This window comes from Oryx dammah, unplaced genomic scaffold (genome assembly GCF_014754425.2).
Source record: "Oryx dammah isolate SB20612 unplaced genomic scaffold, SCBI_Odam_1.1 HiC_scaffold_23, whole genome shotgun sequence".
Taxonomy (NCBI): domain Eukaryota; kingdom Metazoa; phylum Chordata; class Mammalia; order Artiodactyla; family Bovidae; genus Oryx; species Oryx dammah.
Genome location: NW_024070207.1, coordinates 20,469,972 through 20,487,184, shown reverse-complemented (window position 1 = coordinate 20,487,184; position 17,213 = coordinate 20,469,972). Strand labels below are relative to the sequence as shown.

The window sequence follows — 17,213 nt, the reverse complement described above, 5'->3', positions numbered from 1 at the left end:
AAGGCTGTGATCCTTTTCAGTATCTAACTTGCTTGTTGTGAGTTACTATCATGACAGACTAAAGGAATCAATTTTTATCCATTTTCAGTCACTTGAATAAAAAATCCATTGCTTCAGAAGAAGAGCTGATTAAAGCTCTAGTTGAAGATTCCTCAAAAACTCTGCATTACCTTGTGAAGAAACACCATCCCTTAATCAAAATTAGGCAAGTGCAGCTATTGTGGATTGTGATGATAGTATGGTACCCCGCAACACATTAATAAAGGTTATTATTTAAGCCCTGTATGGCTATTTTATAGATTTGTACAATAAAACTTGGTTGTTAGATATTAATAATTATTTACAAATTTTTATAAGTCCTTTAACTTCTGGAATATAAGATTAAACTATTCTGATTGAAAGAAATGTCTAGTAGGAGAAATAGAAAATGAAGTGGGCAATTACAGGTCAGTGACTTACATACTATGATGGAGGTACCTAAAAGGTGTTGTAAGAGCCAAGAAAAAACACATCTCACTGAGACATGGGAAGTTTTAAAACTTCCTTACAGTAAGTGAGTTTTGAAAGATGATCAAGAGTTGGCTAGATAAAAGGACTTAGGGTATGAGTGAGGAGTGTGATCTGAAAATGTGCTTCTTTTCTCTTCTCCCCTTTCAGCATTGTATGTTTCCACATAATAAGTAGATCTGAGGATGAAATTCTCATCCCCACTTCTCTGGCCGGGAATACCAATATGCTGAAGTTAGATTCTCCTCTTCTATTATTCAGTTTGCTTATTTCAGTGAAGACTTCATCAAAGAATGAATGATAAAATAGATTTCTATTCCCAGGTAACAACAGCTAAATTTAAGTGTACTACTCATTAAACTTGACTGTTAAATTATAAGATGGTCTTCTTATTATGTCATAATATGTTATGTATATTTATCATTAATTGGTAACCATAATTCATTTTCTAACCAGCTGTGTGCACTGTAGGCCAAGTATTAGTGATGATATAGCACTTTCCCCAGATGTTAATGTGAATTTCATTTCAAGATTTTTAAAACAGATCTGTGCTTTAGAAAACAATTGGAATTGAGTTTAATATTTATGATTAGTTTAGCATTTAACATAATCTAACCTAACTTTAATGAAGATCAGAAGCATAGTACAAAAGGAAAGGCCTGAGACATTAAAAACTAAGAATGTAATTATTTTTAAAGGAAAGCTAATAAAATAAATTTTTCATTCAAAGACCATAAGGTTAAGATTCTCCAATGCACTTTACATGTATATATGAATCATCTATCTCAGTATTTAGCTGACTAAAATATAATACTTTTCAAAACTTAAATAACTCTGAAATTATACTGCTAAACTTTATAGGTCATACCAGGTAGGTCTGGAGGTTAAACAAACCTAATCTTAATTGTTAGCTATACAAAATTTGTAATAAAGTAAAACCAGATCTTAAGTATTTATCTACTCTCTAATAAAGGAATTATAAAGGCTTTTACAGAAAAGATACAATAAAAGTAACATTTTGTAAGCAATGCATTACTAATTGCTAGGGTTTAAGATACCTTGAGGTGATGTTCTGTTATGTGTGTTGGTCGCTTAGTCATGTCTGACTCTTTGCGACCCCACGGACTATAGCCTGCCAGGTTTCTCTGTCCATGGAGTCCTCCAGGCAAGAATACTGGAGTGGATTGCCATTCCCTTCTCTGGAGAAACTTCCCAGCCCAGGGATCAAACCCTGGTCTCCTGCATCACAGGCAGATTCTTCACCGTTTGAGCTATGGGAAGTCCCAAATCAGTACACGTACACAAAACATATAAAACATGGGTACATTATTAAATGATGAAAGGAGTACAAAATATCGTATTGTGAAAGTACAAATATAATTGTGTCTATGAACCAGCAGGGACTTTGTTCCTTTCTGAACAATGTAAGTTTTCAGAATATTGTTTTTCATATGGACTTTCTACTTTATCTCTTATAATATATACCAAGTAACTGTTCTTCATATCATTTTTCAAAACAAGTTTAAATGCTTACTGGAAGAAAATAGAACTGGTATAAGTGACAAGAATAGTCTTTTCAATTCACAAAATCTCTTCTGAACCTCAGCATAATAAAGTCAATGCCATGAATTCCACTATAGCTGTATTTTCAAAAAGATATTTCAGGTACTGAATTTACATACAAATTTAATTTATCCTATGAAAATAATATATAATATACATCAAATATTAAAGTAATTAAAAAATTTCTTTCTTCTTTCAAAAAGAAAATAAAATGCAATTCATAAGATTTTTATTTTATTTTGTTATCTGAACTATTATATTATGAAAATATTGTTATTTTTACTTAATGTAAGGTTGTATCTATAATGTAATTGCATGATGGCTAATTAATGTACTCATCTTACAGTTATGTTCCTTGATATTTATCATAAATCTGCTGTTAAAATCTTTAAAAATATTATTTAAAAGTTTGTTTTACTAAAAAATATAATTGTTTTGCATGGAAGTAATACAGATAAACTTTTCCTTCCTTTCTACCTTTGCCTACTTTCCAAATTAAACAAAACATTTTAAATTGTGGACATTTTAACAAACTCATATTTTAAAATAATTCACGAGAGGTTAAATTAGAAATAACAACCTTGCTCCTCTCCCAAAAGACATATTGCCCTCTCAGAAATAAGTCCCTAATACATTCTCACATTGAAGCTTCAGCCAAAACTGAAGATGAATATTCTGGCAATAGATCATAATGGAAATACCTTTTCAAAGAAAGAGTAGATAGTACTTTCTGACTAGAGCAAAATGGTTACAAAATTTGTATATGCTCAGTAGCATTAAAGTGCTGACATTCCTTGTTTTTATGTCCCTGGAAGAAGGACTCTGGAGAATGTGGAACCAACGGAGAATTATTTCTGAAACATGCTGTAGAGTAACCAAAAATTCTTCTTCCTCCTGCTACAGGATTCTCATTTCCTAAATGGGTCAAAAATTTTAGATAACAAAGTTATTTTTTTAATGAAAGATGCATTTTAATCATGTCTGAGGACTATAAAATCTTTAGAATAAATGATGAATGCTAACAGGGAAAGGCTGTCAGAGAATTACCAAAATGACCTTAATTTATATTGTTGATTTTAAAACAATTTGCTTTTTATCAACTGTCCTTTATTGAAGGCTTAATACTGTTACACTTCACTGACTTGAATAGTGACAGTGGGGAAAATGTAGGGGCTAGGCAAAATCACTTAATTGAATTCTCATTTGTAAAATAAAACAATTAGACTACATTCTTTCTTTTTAGAAAGTCCTAGGAATCTATGCTTGTTGTTTAGTCACTAAGTCGTATTATAATCTTTTGTGACTCTGTGGACTGTAGCTGACCAGGCTCCTCTGTTCATGGGATTTCCTAGGCAAGAATACTGGAGTAGGTAGCCATTCCCTACTTCAGGGCTCCTCCTGACCCAGGGGTTCAGCCAGATTCTTTATTACTGAGCTACTTGGGAAGCCTAGGACTCTATATGAATCTACTGTTATAACCTCTCTCAGGTAAATGTGTTGTTTTGACAATCCAGGGACTGACAATCTCCCTGGTAATTTCAGTTTCATTTGTTGTAAGCAGAGAAATCAACTCATGAAAGCTGTATCAGCATGTATAATCACACATGGTAATAATAAAAATTATGTCAGTTGTAGTAATAGATTACTATATTGATGAAATCAGAATTTGTGAGATCGGTTCAATGAAGTGGCACCAATGCAAAGTGATAGTTTTATTTACTTGGAGACAGGGTCTCCATGATTAAAGGATATAAAGAGCTAAGCTGCATTCATCTTAACAGCTTTTGAAGGTACTAAAGTGCCAAAGTACCACTGAATATGTTAAACAAGAATACTGTATTGACATTTTGCTTATAAGCTGTAGAGTCAAGATAATTAAACATTGTTCTGGAGGGATGAGAAGATTTAATTAATCCAGGACATTTAGACACCATTAAAAAGTTTAAGTATTCATTCACCAATCTTAGAGCTGTTGTTCAATGGTACTAATGGATACTAATTCATTATCATGGTATTTATACACAAATTAATGGCATTTATAATATAAATGGTAGAATTAATATAACAATTTTTAAAACATGAATATTGCCTTTAGAAAAAAAAATACCCACCAAATTAATTTTACTGAAGTGTTCTGACTGCAGTACACAGATTCTATTATTGCTCTTCTAGTTTTCAGTGCATCAAATTACAACTCATTATTGTTGAAAGATTTTACTCTTTCAACCTATTGTATCTAAAATATTTATATAAACTTATCACCTGTCTGGCCTTAAAGATAAAAGTCTTACAGTATAGGTTTTTGATTTTTAAAAGAGCTATTTTAAACTTTTAAAATAGCAAATTCATGTATATCACAGTTATTTTTAAGACGTATCATATTCTTTCATATAAAACATTTGTAAAGGCTGTGAGGAGAAATAAAATACTCCCACTATCATCCCCATTTTCATAAATTTGATATTTTGAAAAAAAACCCGCAATACTTTTTATTTCAAAAAGCTTTTGCACTTAGTATGTGTTTTTTTTTCCACTTAGTGTGATTTTGAATAGTCTCAAGAAAGCGGAAATCATCTGTCTTTCTTTAGAAAAATATCTCCCCCTTTGATGAAATAAGCAAGAGAACCAGCATTAACTACTAAAGTAGATTTTACAAATTTCAAGACTGAAGTAAGAGAGGTACTTTCTGTTATTAAACACCTGGCTTGGAAGAAGAAATGTGTGAAAACACATTCCAAAGCATACTTTTTCTTGGTAAGGAATATTTGAAAGTGAAAGTGAAAGTCAGTCGTGTCCGACTCTTTGTGACCCCATGGACTATACAGTCCATGGAATTCTCCAGGCCAGAATACTGGAGTGAGTAGCCTTCTCTTCTCCAGGGGATCTTCCCAACCCAGGGATCAAACCCAGGGATCCCAATCCAGGGTCTCCCGCATTGCAGGCAGATTCTTTACCAGCTGAGCCCTGCTGCTGCTGCTGCTAAGTTGCTTCAGTCGTGTCTAACTCTGTGCGACACCATAGACGGCAGCCCACCAGGCTCCCCCATCCCTGGAATTCTCTAGGCAAGAATACTGGAGTGGGTTGCCATTTCCTTCTCCAATGCACGAAAGGGAAAAGTCAAAGTGAAGTCGCTCAGTTGTGTCCGACTCTTCACACCCCCATGGACTGCAGCCCACCAGGCTCCTCCGTCCATGGGATTTTCCAGGCAAGAGTACTGGAGTGGGGTGCCATTGCCTTGGAAGCCCAAAGAATATTTAATTTTAGTATAATCAATGCCTCTTTTTAAATAAGTGTAATCTTTGGACTCTTGTCTAGCTACATTTATGCTTGGCCACAAGCTCTCACCAACTTAATGGACATGAGTTTGAGTAAGCTCTGGGAGTTGGTGCTGGAAAGGGAGACCTGGCATGCTGTAGTCCATGGGGTCACAAAGAGTTGGACATGACTGAATGACTGAACTGAACAAGCTCTTAGAGCAATGTTTTTACTTAGGTCAGTGAATAATGTCCTCTTATTGCATATTCAGTCTTGGTAAGCAAATCATTTTACAATATGTGAGAAGCAGTCATAATACAAAGTATGTCAGAATACTTCAGTGGAATTCTAAAGTAAAGCTGATACAAAAATATAAAAACACTAAATTGGTAAGTAGTTAATGATAAACAGGTGGCTTATTTGCTAGTATAGTCTGTCTCAAAGGGTTTCAATATAAAGCTGCTTTCTTGTGTTATAAATATAATTTATATTAGATATAATCACTGCTGCCAAGGGTCATTACTTTTTCAATGAAAGGGATGTACCTTAACAACTGGATGAACTTGTAAAGAAAATATTATCATTTTAAAAGATAATTATAACTAAATTTTTAAGTGTAAAAATATTCTCAGAAGTCAACACTTTGAATATAGAGTGTCTGAGATTTCTAAAGGCTTATTCTCTTCTTTGCCAGTGTACAAATTTTAAGAATAATGAGTCACCCCACCACCACCAAAACTCTTATTTCAGTGGAACTTCACTTACATTTACTTGGAATGCAATATTTGGAGGTATAAATATGACAGTCAGTGTATAAAAGCGACATTTTGCATATAAAAGTGATTTTTATGACTAAATTATATACTTGCATAGATGAACAGCAGTATAAAGATAAGTTATCTCTTTCTATTATATTTATTATTTGTATTTCCACATGTGTTACAAAGAAAATTACCAAGAGAATGTTTATCTTTTGTATATGTAATAACCACTGATGGATTAAAAATAGTTTAAAAGTCAACCTGTGTTTCAAATACTGAAGTGTTTTATCAGACTTCCAAAAGTGACACAAAGTTGTGACATCTCTGGAGGGTTTGGTCTATTTATATTATGGCCATAATTATAGTCTCATATTATGCTTTGCTTACCTGGTATCATCAGTATGAGTACATGTTTTCCAATTTGGCAGAAAGATGAGCTTCGATTTACATACAAATAATATTAAATTAATGGAAACCTTTGAATAAAGTGAATAAGGGCATACTCAGTTCAGTTCAGTTCAGTCGCTCAGTCGTGTCTGACTCTTTGTTCCTTTTCAAATAATTATATGCAATGGACTGTTTTACTTCTTTAAAAAAAAGGGGTGGGGGGCGCTTAAGGAGAAGTCTGGCTGAAGCCTACTATACACAGGTAGTAGTTTATATGGTTTCCCAGTCATAAGGAAAAGGTATTGGGTGGGTACTAGGGAGGGGAGAGGGAGACAGGGAGACAGATCTTATCTTTAAATGAATTGTAAATTTCTATTTTTTTTTCTGGGTAGGCAAAAAAAAGAAAAGGTTTATTTCAATGAAGATGTTAGGAGCCCTTGCTCTAAAACTTAATAAGCAGCTGAAAGTTAATGAAATATTCTTTAAAAGAATGAAAAATCTCATTTCTAAGGCAACCTCATTTCTTTAAACTTTGAAGTTTAAAAAGAGCAGCATTTTCAATGATATAAAATGCACACTTACATATGAAAATGTCATCTAGAAATTTCAATGTGTTACCACCCACTAATTACAGATACTAAGTAGTCCAGTTTTATAAAAGATTTAATTTCTACTTAAAATTGTACTGCCTACTTAAAAAATACATCTAAAAAGTTACTATTGAGAGAAAAAATGGCAAAGTTTAATCTACACTAATTAAATCTCAGTCAACATTTCAAAGGTATTAATTTATCTTTCTTCCATTAATACTTTTAACATATATTTCTTTATGGTTCTAGGTATTTATTTCTGATTTTATTGAAAAAAATAAGTGTGAGTTTATGAAGTGAATTACCTAATCTTTAAGTACTTTCTCTGAATGCAAAGTAATGTTAATTGCTAATTCTAAACAACTGATTTTTGTTGTTGAAGTATAATTGATGTACAATGTTGTATTAGTTTTTGGTGTCCAGCAAAATAATTAGTCTCTAATTCGTGTCTGACTCTTTGTGACCTCATGGACTATAGCCCACCAGGCTCCTCTGTCCATGGGATTTCCCAGGCAAGAATACTGGAGTAGGTTGCCATTATCATCTCCAGGGGATCTTCCTGATTCAGGGATCAAACCCATGTCTCCTGCATTTGAAGGTGGATTCTTTACTGCCGAGCCACCAAGGAAGCCATCTATCTATCTATCTATCTATCTATCTATCTATATTCTTTTTCAGATTTTTTCCATTATAAGTTATTACAAGATATTGAATATAGTCCCTGTGTTAAACAGTAGGACCTTGTTTATTTTATATATCATAGCTTATATCTGTTAATCCTAAACTTTTCATTTATCCCTCCCCTACTTTCATAATCATGTTTGTTTTCTATGTCTGTGAGTCTGTTTCTATTTTGTAAATAAGTTCATTTGTATAGTTTTTAAGATTTCAAATACAAGTGATATCATATGATATTTATCTTTCTCTGACTTACTTCACTAAATATGACAGTCTCTAAGTCCATCCATGGTGCTGCAAATGACATTACCTCATTCCTTTTTATGACTGAGTAATATTTCACTGTATATATGTACCACATCTGCTTTATCTGTTCATCTGTTGACAGACATTTAGGTTGCTTCCATATCTTGGCTATTGTAAATAATGCTGCTCTGAACATTGGGGTACATGTGTCTTTTCAGACTATATGCATATATACATATATATATACACACATCTCAGACATTTTTAATCCACACAGAATATAATCTATCAACTAATCTTATGCATAACATGTTTTTTCCAGAGATTTTTCATTCTTGGCAAGATAATGAAGAAACTTCTTGGATTATATATGTTTTTAGATCTAGTAATTAATTACTTCTTGTTTAAAGAAGATAATACCCATTTTGTTATTTTGGTCACTTAATTCTACTGTTTTTGCCATGGTTCCAAATTTAAGTCAAGAAATTGTAATCAAATGTTGTCCAATTATAAACCAAGTAAAGTATGCATAATTTATAATTTACCAAGTATATATCAGCATAATCAGATTCAAGAGTAATGAATTTACTGAGAGTTGGAGAAGGAAATGGCAACCTACTCCAGTGTTCTTGCCTGGGAAATCCCATGGACAGAGGAGCCTGGTAGGCTACAGTCCATGGGGTCTCAAAGAGTCAGACATGACTGAGCAATAGGTCCTATGCATTAATAATAAAGAAAATGTTGTCCTCCTACTTAAATTTTTCTCATTTGAAGATGACATCACATCCTTAAAGAAACTCAGTGTGGCATGGCAGGCAAAGCCCTAAGCTAGGAGTGAAGATCCAGATTCTAGTTTTATGAACTTGAGCAAGATGCTGATATATACTTGGTAAATCTGATTATGCTGATATACACTTGGTAAACAACATAATGGGAAAGACGAGAGATCTCTTCAAGAAAATTAGAGACACCAAGGGAACATTTCAGGCAAAGATGGGCTCGATAAAGGACAGAAATGGTATGGACCTAACAGAAGCAGATGATATTAAGAAGAGGTGGCAAGAATACAAAGAAGAACTGTACAAAAAAGATCTTCACGACCCAGATAATCATGATGGTGTGATCACTCACCTAGAGCCAGACATCCTGGAATGTGAAGTCAAGTGGGCCTTAGAAAGCATCACTATGAACAAAGCTAGTGGAGGTGATGGAATTCCAGTTGGGCTATTTCAAATCCTAAAAGATGATACTGTGAAAGTACTACTCTCAATATGCCAGCAAATTTGGAAAACTCAGCAGTGGCCACAGGACTAGAAAGTCAGTTTTCATTCCAATCCCAAAGAAAGGCAATGCCAAAGAATGCTCAAACTACCGCACAATTGCACTCATCTCACACACTAGTAAAATAATGCTCAAAATTCTCCAAGCCAGGCTTCAGCAATATGTGAACTGTGAATTTCCAGATGTTTGAGCTGGTTTTAGAAAAGGCAGAGGAACCAGAGATCAAATGGCCAATATCTGCTGGATCATCAAAAAAGCAAGAGAGTTCCAGAAAAACATCTATTTCTGCCTTATTGACTATGCCAAAGCCTTTGACTGTGTGGATCACAATAAACTGGAAAATTCTGAAAGAGATGGGAATACCAGACCACCTGATCTGCCTCTTGAGAAATCTGTATGTAGGTCAGGAAGCAACAGTTAGAAGTGGACATGGAACAACAGACTGGTTCCAAATAGGAAAAGGAGTACATCAAGGCTGTATATTGTCACCTTGCTTATTTAACTTATATGCAGAGTACATCATGAGAAACGCTGGGCTAGAAAAAGCACAAGCTGGAATCAAGATTGCCGGGAGAAATATCAATAACCTCAGATATGCAGATGACACCACCTTTATGGCAGAAAGTGAAGAAGAACTAAAAAGTCTCTTGATGAAAGTGAAAGAGTAGAGTGAAAAAGTTGGCTTAAAGCTCAACATTCAGAAAACGAAGATCATGGCATCTGGACTCATCACTTCATGGCAAATAGATGGGTAAACAGTGGCTGACTTTATTTTTTGGGGCTCCAAAATCACTGCAGATGGTGATTACAGCCATGAAATTAAAAGACTCTTACTCCTTGGAAGGAAAGTTTTGACCAACCTAGATTGCATAATATAAAGCAGAGACATTACTTTGTCAACAAAGGTCTGTCTAGTCAAGGCTATGGTTTTTCCTGTGGTCATGTATGGATGTGAGAGTTGGACTGTGAAGAAAGCTGAGTGCCAAAGAATTGATGCTTTTTAACTGATGTGTTGGAGAAGACTCTTGAGAGTCTCTTGGACTGCAAGGAGATCCAACCAGTCCATTCCAAAGGAGATCAGTCCTGGGTATTCATTGGAAGGACTGATGCTGAAGCTAAAACTCCAACACTTTGGCCACCTCATGTGAAGAGTTGACTCATTGGAAAAGACCCTGATGCTATGAAGGATTGGGGGCAGGAAGAGAAGGAGACGACAGAGGATGAGATGTTTGGATGGCATCACCGACTTGATGGACATGAGTTTGAGTCAACTCCGGGAGTTGGTGATTGACAGGGATGCCTGGCGTGCTGCAATTCATGGAGTCGCAAAGAGTCCGACAGGACTGAGCGACTGAACTGACCTGATAAGCGATTAGGTTTAGGAATACAGCTATACTGTAAATATAAAATGGCCTCTATTTTCATGGAACTTACATTCCATATGGGTGTCATTTTCTTACTGGATAGTCTCTAAATTCTCTTTCATTAAAAAAATTCTATGATAGTAATGTTGTTTCAGATTGCCAAGAAAGGACACAGGACATGTAGCAATTGTACATTAAGTATGGAAGGAGAAAAGGAAAGAATAAACAAACCCGTGCACACAAAAGGGTTCAGTTTAAAACCATTTATATAATCATTTTACTAAGTCTAACAATGTGTTTCCAATTTATAGTTTAGCAGATGTTTTTCCAATATTTAATATTTCTGTTTTATTTAAATTCTATTTATTTTTTCTTTAGCAAACTCCTGTGGAAATCTAAGAGGATATCTTTTTATAGGTGAAAATAAGCCCTTTTAATTGACAGATTACATATGCAGCAAGAACATTTTATTAGCTAAGTTCATAGCTCTTCTAAGTAGTTACATAATAAAAATGAAATGGCTTAAGGCTAACATTTTCAAAGTGATGAGTGGGTAGCTGAGAAACTAAGTCTGAGTAGGACAGATGAAAATTCCTACATCATTTGAAATGTTACCTAAACCCAAATGTATCCTGTTCTAAAATCTATGATACTTTATGCAAAGCACTTTCACATTCATCATTTCATTTGAACATCACAAGATTGAGACCACCAGAATTTGAAACAGAAGGAAAACAAAAAAACAAAATAAATGCTATCTTTCCTTGTAAATAATTAGTATTAAGGCTCTATTCATTCCCCAGTATGGTCTAGCTGCTAATCTTCAACACCATTGAAACACTAGATGTGTGTGTTTTCTCTCTCGTTTCCATCCTAACTACCAAATCGACAACAGCACTTTCTGGTAATGCCTATCACCTTTCTTTTTCTCCAGTTCAAGTTATGAATATGGAAGTAAGAATACAACTGGGAAGGTTGACATAATTTGAGTGGGGGTTAGTGTGACCCTTTAAATTTAGTTCTGTTTTACACCAGTCTTTATAAATGTATGAGTGTGTGTGTGTGTGTGCACTCATGTGTGCTTTTCACATTGAACCCAAATATGCAGTTTTAAAATATCTTCTCAAGCACACACTATCTGATCAACGTTTAATAATTACCATTGGGTTGGTCATGAAGTTTGTTCAGATTTTTCTATAACATCTATGGAAAAACCTGAATAAACTTTTTGGCCAACCCAATACATGTTCAGAAGAAACATCCTACTCATACTCTATTCACAGGGTCTGTTTTCCTTGATTTATGCTGGGGTCCAAAAAAATAATTCAAAGAACAGGAAAAAGGAGAGAAGGATGGCCAGACCTTCTGGTTCAGAAGTAATTTAATAAATTTTTAATTGCAAAATGGCATTGCTTCAAAGCAGTACTTAATGTCCTTAAATGTCATATGAATTCTGGAAAACAAAAAATAGAGTGCTTTAGAATACCTATTTTTTTAGCCACTGCCTAGAGGATCATTTTGATAATTTGGCAAGCTGTAAAAGTGAAAAATGGTAATATTAGAAATAGGCGTAGTAATATTTTCATTTTTTCCTAATCTCAGATACATGGAATTGAGCTTGACTGTTCTGTTTAAGAAGGCAGGTAATAATTGTAAAAAGTTTAGCCTGTTTGTAATTATCATTATTTTCTCCTTTATTGACAAGTGCTCAAGATTGTTTAACCACCATAAAGTCCATTGTGATTTATTATTAGTGAATAATTATTGTCTGAGCTCTTCAGTTTTTAAAATCTCCAAGTCTTTTGTTGTTTTAAAATATAAAGCCTTATCCTGTCATTAGGAAGCTGGTGACTGAAAAATAGAATTTTTAACTCTGTCCAATATACTGTCTCATTGTGTCATGGTTAAAGTACCAGTAAGTGCTTCATTATTCTCTAGGGCTGAATATCTTCTGTACTTAAATGAGGAGTGCCCTCCAAGAAAAAGACAAAAGTAATCAATATTTCATTGAGATATTATACACTGGTAGTTTTTCCAGATGACTTAGCCTTAAGTATCAGCTTACCAAAAATATTGCATCTGTCCCTTCCTTTCCTGTTGGCCTTCATCAATTTTGTCTAGACTATTCATATTTTTGACAATTTTACTCCTTTTGATTTTTGTTCAGTGAAATGATCAAGATGTCAGGGTTTAAACTATTTCTATGTCTGGCATCTTGGGAAGCTACAGCAACCATTTCAGGTCATCATATATTGCTTGATGACTCATTATTTCACTGTACTACAACAAACTCAAGGGAATAAAAGTAATAATATAAGTACCACAAGTCCTTAAACTGAAACTGTCAAGGAGAAAACAAAATAACCTTTCAACAAGCACATGGTAACTAAGTATAAAACATTAAGAGAAAATTAGACCATTCCAAGGGTTCCTTTCTACCCTTGAGCCTATAAATAAAGATTGGTTACCTCTTTGGTATTCCTTGGAATTTTTCCACTGATATAAATGACAGATTAGATATTTGAATAAAAACCAGAAAACTCATGCATTTTAGAAGGATGTACAAATACAAACATTGAAGCTAAAAAAACGAAGAGGATTTAATGACAAGTTGTACAGCCAGACACTTCCAACTAAAGAAAGTCAAAATATTTTGAGGTTAATTTGTCTAATATTTATAAGAAGGAATATGTACCTATATCACATGTATACAATCTTTTGAACTGGCTAACAACAGATATATTAAGTAATCTAGAAAATCTGCTACTGAATATGCAAACTCACATTATGAATTTTTCTCATAATTATGCCACTAGATTATTTATAATACATCAATGTTGAGGAAAATGTTAATGTAATATTTAGAAAGCCACTAGTTTGCTTGTTTTATGGATACAAAGTAGGAGCATTGAGCACATAGGCAGCAATGAACACAGTGCCTCCTATATTTACTTGTAATCAGACTAACCATAGTTCCATATTTCTCTAAAGTTTAGATAACTATGATTTTACACTCAGGGTCCATGGTGAACTGAGTATGAAACTGTGAAATGGGATCTAAGATCTACCACATTCTTAGACCACAGTAATGAATAGAGTATCAAGAAGACTACCTGTAGAGAGCAGAATTTAGTCAGAAACCATAGGTTCTAGAACCACCACTGCTTTTAATACACATTTGACTTTAGGCAAGCACTCCATTATAACTTAATCTCATATTTGTTAAGCAGATCTATATACTTGAAAAGATTATTGGGGGCTCAAATGAAATAACAGATATAATTTTTAAGGTTAAGACTATGTAGTATAAATTATCTCTTATTGTGCTATACATTTTGACTTAAGAACATTGACCAGCCTCAAAAACCTACCACAAATATATTTCAAATTTTTTGATTTATGAAAATATGAGTAGAAACACAATGAGAAACCTGTTTGAAGTGAGAAAGTAGATAAGGAAAGGGGGTGCCAGAAGATACATTTTTCCTTTTTCTCCTGCCTCCTGCAGATATAGAGAAAAACAAATTCTTAAAAATGTCTCACTTTTTTTTAAAAGTCATTACTGTGAGTTCAGCAGTTTCCCTAAAATGTTTGTTATTTAACATGAGAAATGGTGGTCTTTGAAGAGTTTCAAATTCTAAATGTTGCCATAGAAACACAGCTTAAGACACTGGATAGAATGAACCATATACAACTCATTTTTTTTTTCCTCCTGATAAGGATTTTCTTAGGAGAATATCTTGGTAAAACTAGACTATGAAATAGGTGGAAAGATATGGCATGAAGCTCTTTGCTGGGTTGTCATTGCAGAGCCTGGTCCTTGTTTAACCACAAATACATTTGTTTGTGTGTTTAAAAGATGTCTCTGTGCTGCCCTGCAAAACTACTGTCAGGAAAAACACTACTGAGAACAGAGCTATTCTCTCTATCAAATATAGCCTTGAAGCAGCCAGACGCTAATGTGTTTTCTTATTAGGATACACACACACACACATATATATATAATTAACATAAATATTTTATATCTAGAAACCAAAAATTTTAGTTATGAAAGTAGAAGATTTGAGACTCCTTTTGGTCTTTGTGGTAAATCTTATAAATAACATACATATATAGCATGTGAAATTTAAGAAACAGAAGAGAAAGCATGTAAAGATTCCAAGTTGTTTTAACACTCATACAGAATGACTTTTAAACTTCTACATATTTTCGCGTAGATGAAATAGAAAAGGTATCATTTTATAGCCATATTTTTGCTACTTAACATTGAGATTTTACATTGACAATAAAACATATTGTCACATGATGCTGGACAGTCTGTAATAAGAATAGTAGAATTCAAGTATACCAAATGCCAAACGATGAACGCCTTTCTCCTTTTCTGAACTTATTTGCATGCCCTCCATTAAGGATGGAAATCCTGAGAAGAGGCAGTGGTTGGGGGGCTTTTCTGAGTTTATATGAAGGAAAAGTTGAGTTGTAACAATCCTAGATTTCTTAACCTTACTTTCAAAGTCTTGGTTTGTTTACTGTAATATCATATATGTCTTTTTTTTTTTTTTTTACAGTCCAAAGGTCTTGAAAACATGGACTGCTTCATGAGTTTGTGTGTCAGTCTTATGCAGGGGCCATGCTAATTGTCTCTATATCATGCCAATTTTAGTATAAGTGCTGCTGAAGCGAGCACTCATATTTGTCAAATTTATCAATCCATATATTTTCCATCAAATCTATTAAATATAGTCATAGGAACATAAAGATACAAATGAAGTTTAAAATAAAAATTTTAATAATTTAGTGAAATAATTTACTTCTTAGTGTTTTTGTTTTCTTAGAATTTATCATTTAATATAAAGTTTACTGCAAACTGAAGTTAATTCCTAATTCATTCAGATCACTAAAGTGAGAGTCAGTGAATTATTACCTTAGGCCAATTATAGTTCTTTGGCAATCTTAAGAGTTAATATAGCTTTTCAAGTTTGTCTACTTGACAGCTAGGTAAGAGCTTTTGCCCTGAGAATATCTGGCTCACTAAATACAGAATCATCCCTGATATCTCAGTTGGTAGTGAATCTGCTTGCAATGCAGGAGACCCTAGTTCCATTCCTGGGTCAAGAAGATCCACTGGAGAAGGAATAGACAACCCATTCCAGTATTCTTGGGCTTCCCTTGTGGCTCAGCTGGTAAAGAATCTGCCTGCAACGTGGGAGGCCTGGGTTCAATCCCTGGGTTGGGAAGATCCTCTGGAGAAGGAAAAGGCTACCCACTCCAGTATTCTGCCTTGAGAATTCCATGGGATGCATTCCAAGAGTTGGACACGACTGAGCGACTTGCAATTCACTTCAATAGAGGATCATAGAATTTTTAAAGCCCAATTACACATGGAGAATTAGCACTTTAACTCCTGATGATCTTAAGGATGCAATCAGAGAAGCCTCCTGATCCATATTAATCTTGTAATAGTTAAGTGAAGATAACCTTCCTTCATAGCTATGCTGTTCATATTTCATTTAATAATAAAAATTTAAGGCAGGAAACACCAAACAATCCAGTTAAGAACAGCAAATTGTAACACAGTTCAGTAATCTCAATTTCAGCATGTTAAATTTAATATATATACGCACATATGGCTGCTGAGTTTTCCAAAGTCATGTTTGAAAATCCACAGAATATGTATGAAAGTGTTAGTTGGTCAGTTGTATCTGACTCTTTGCGACTCCATGGATTATATAGCCCTCCAGTCTCCTCAGTCCATGGGATTTCCCAGGCAAAAATACTGGAGTGGGTTGTCATTTCCTCTCCAAAGGATCTTCCCGACCCAGTGATCAAATCTGGGTCTCTGATATTGTAGGAAGTTTCTTTACCATCTGGGCCATGTGTCAGTGTCTCAGTTTGAGGCTGTCTGTACATGTTGTGAATACTCTTTTTTTGTTGTTGTAGAGACAAAATGAAGTCATTTTAGTAAAATTCTTTGCATAACATCTAAGTTCATGTTGAGTTATTTTTATTTCATTTTGTTAGGTTCTCATTAGTTATTTATTCTATACATAGCAATGTATGTGTCAATCCCAATCAAACTCTTGATATCCATATGTTTCTTCTCTAAGTCTGAATATTCTTAATGTATATATTACCTGTAACTATTTAAAACTATGTATGTAATTATATTCATTTAATCTTTATATCAAAGCTGTTATCCCCATTTTAAAGGTAAGAAATATTTCATTTTATAGGAAAACTAAGTTAATTGCCCAAGTTCATATAGCTAGCATATTACTTTTTTTTAAATTTAAATTTTATTTTTTTACTTTACAATACTGTATTGGTTTTGCCATACATTGACATGAATCCACCACAGGTTACTTTAAAAATTATTTTGTATAAATAAATGCTTATGTGTGATGTTACTTTGGAGAAAGCAATGGCACCCCACTCCAGTACTCTTGCCTGGAGAATCCCGTGGACAGAGGAGCCTGGTGGGCTGCAGTCCATGGGGTCACCAGGAGTCAACTTAATATAAAATGGAATTGAAAGTTTTAAGTGATTTTATCAAGTGATGTGAAATATTATTTTACATAATA

General features: G+C 33.9%; 1 non-coding gene across 1 annotated transcript; it reads right to left on the bottom strand.

Annotated features, from left to right (window-relative positions):
* Window positions 1-15,212: 15,212 nt before the first annotated feature.
* On the bottom strand, window positions 15,213-15,319 carry LOC120882751. Its single transcript, XR_005725603.1, has one exon. It is a non-coding gene; the product is annotated as a U6 spliceosomal RNA (small nuclear RNA).
* Between the last annotated feature and the right edge of the window lie 1,894 nt (window positions 15,320-17,213).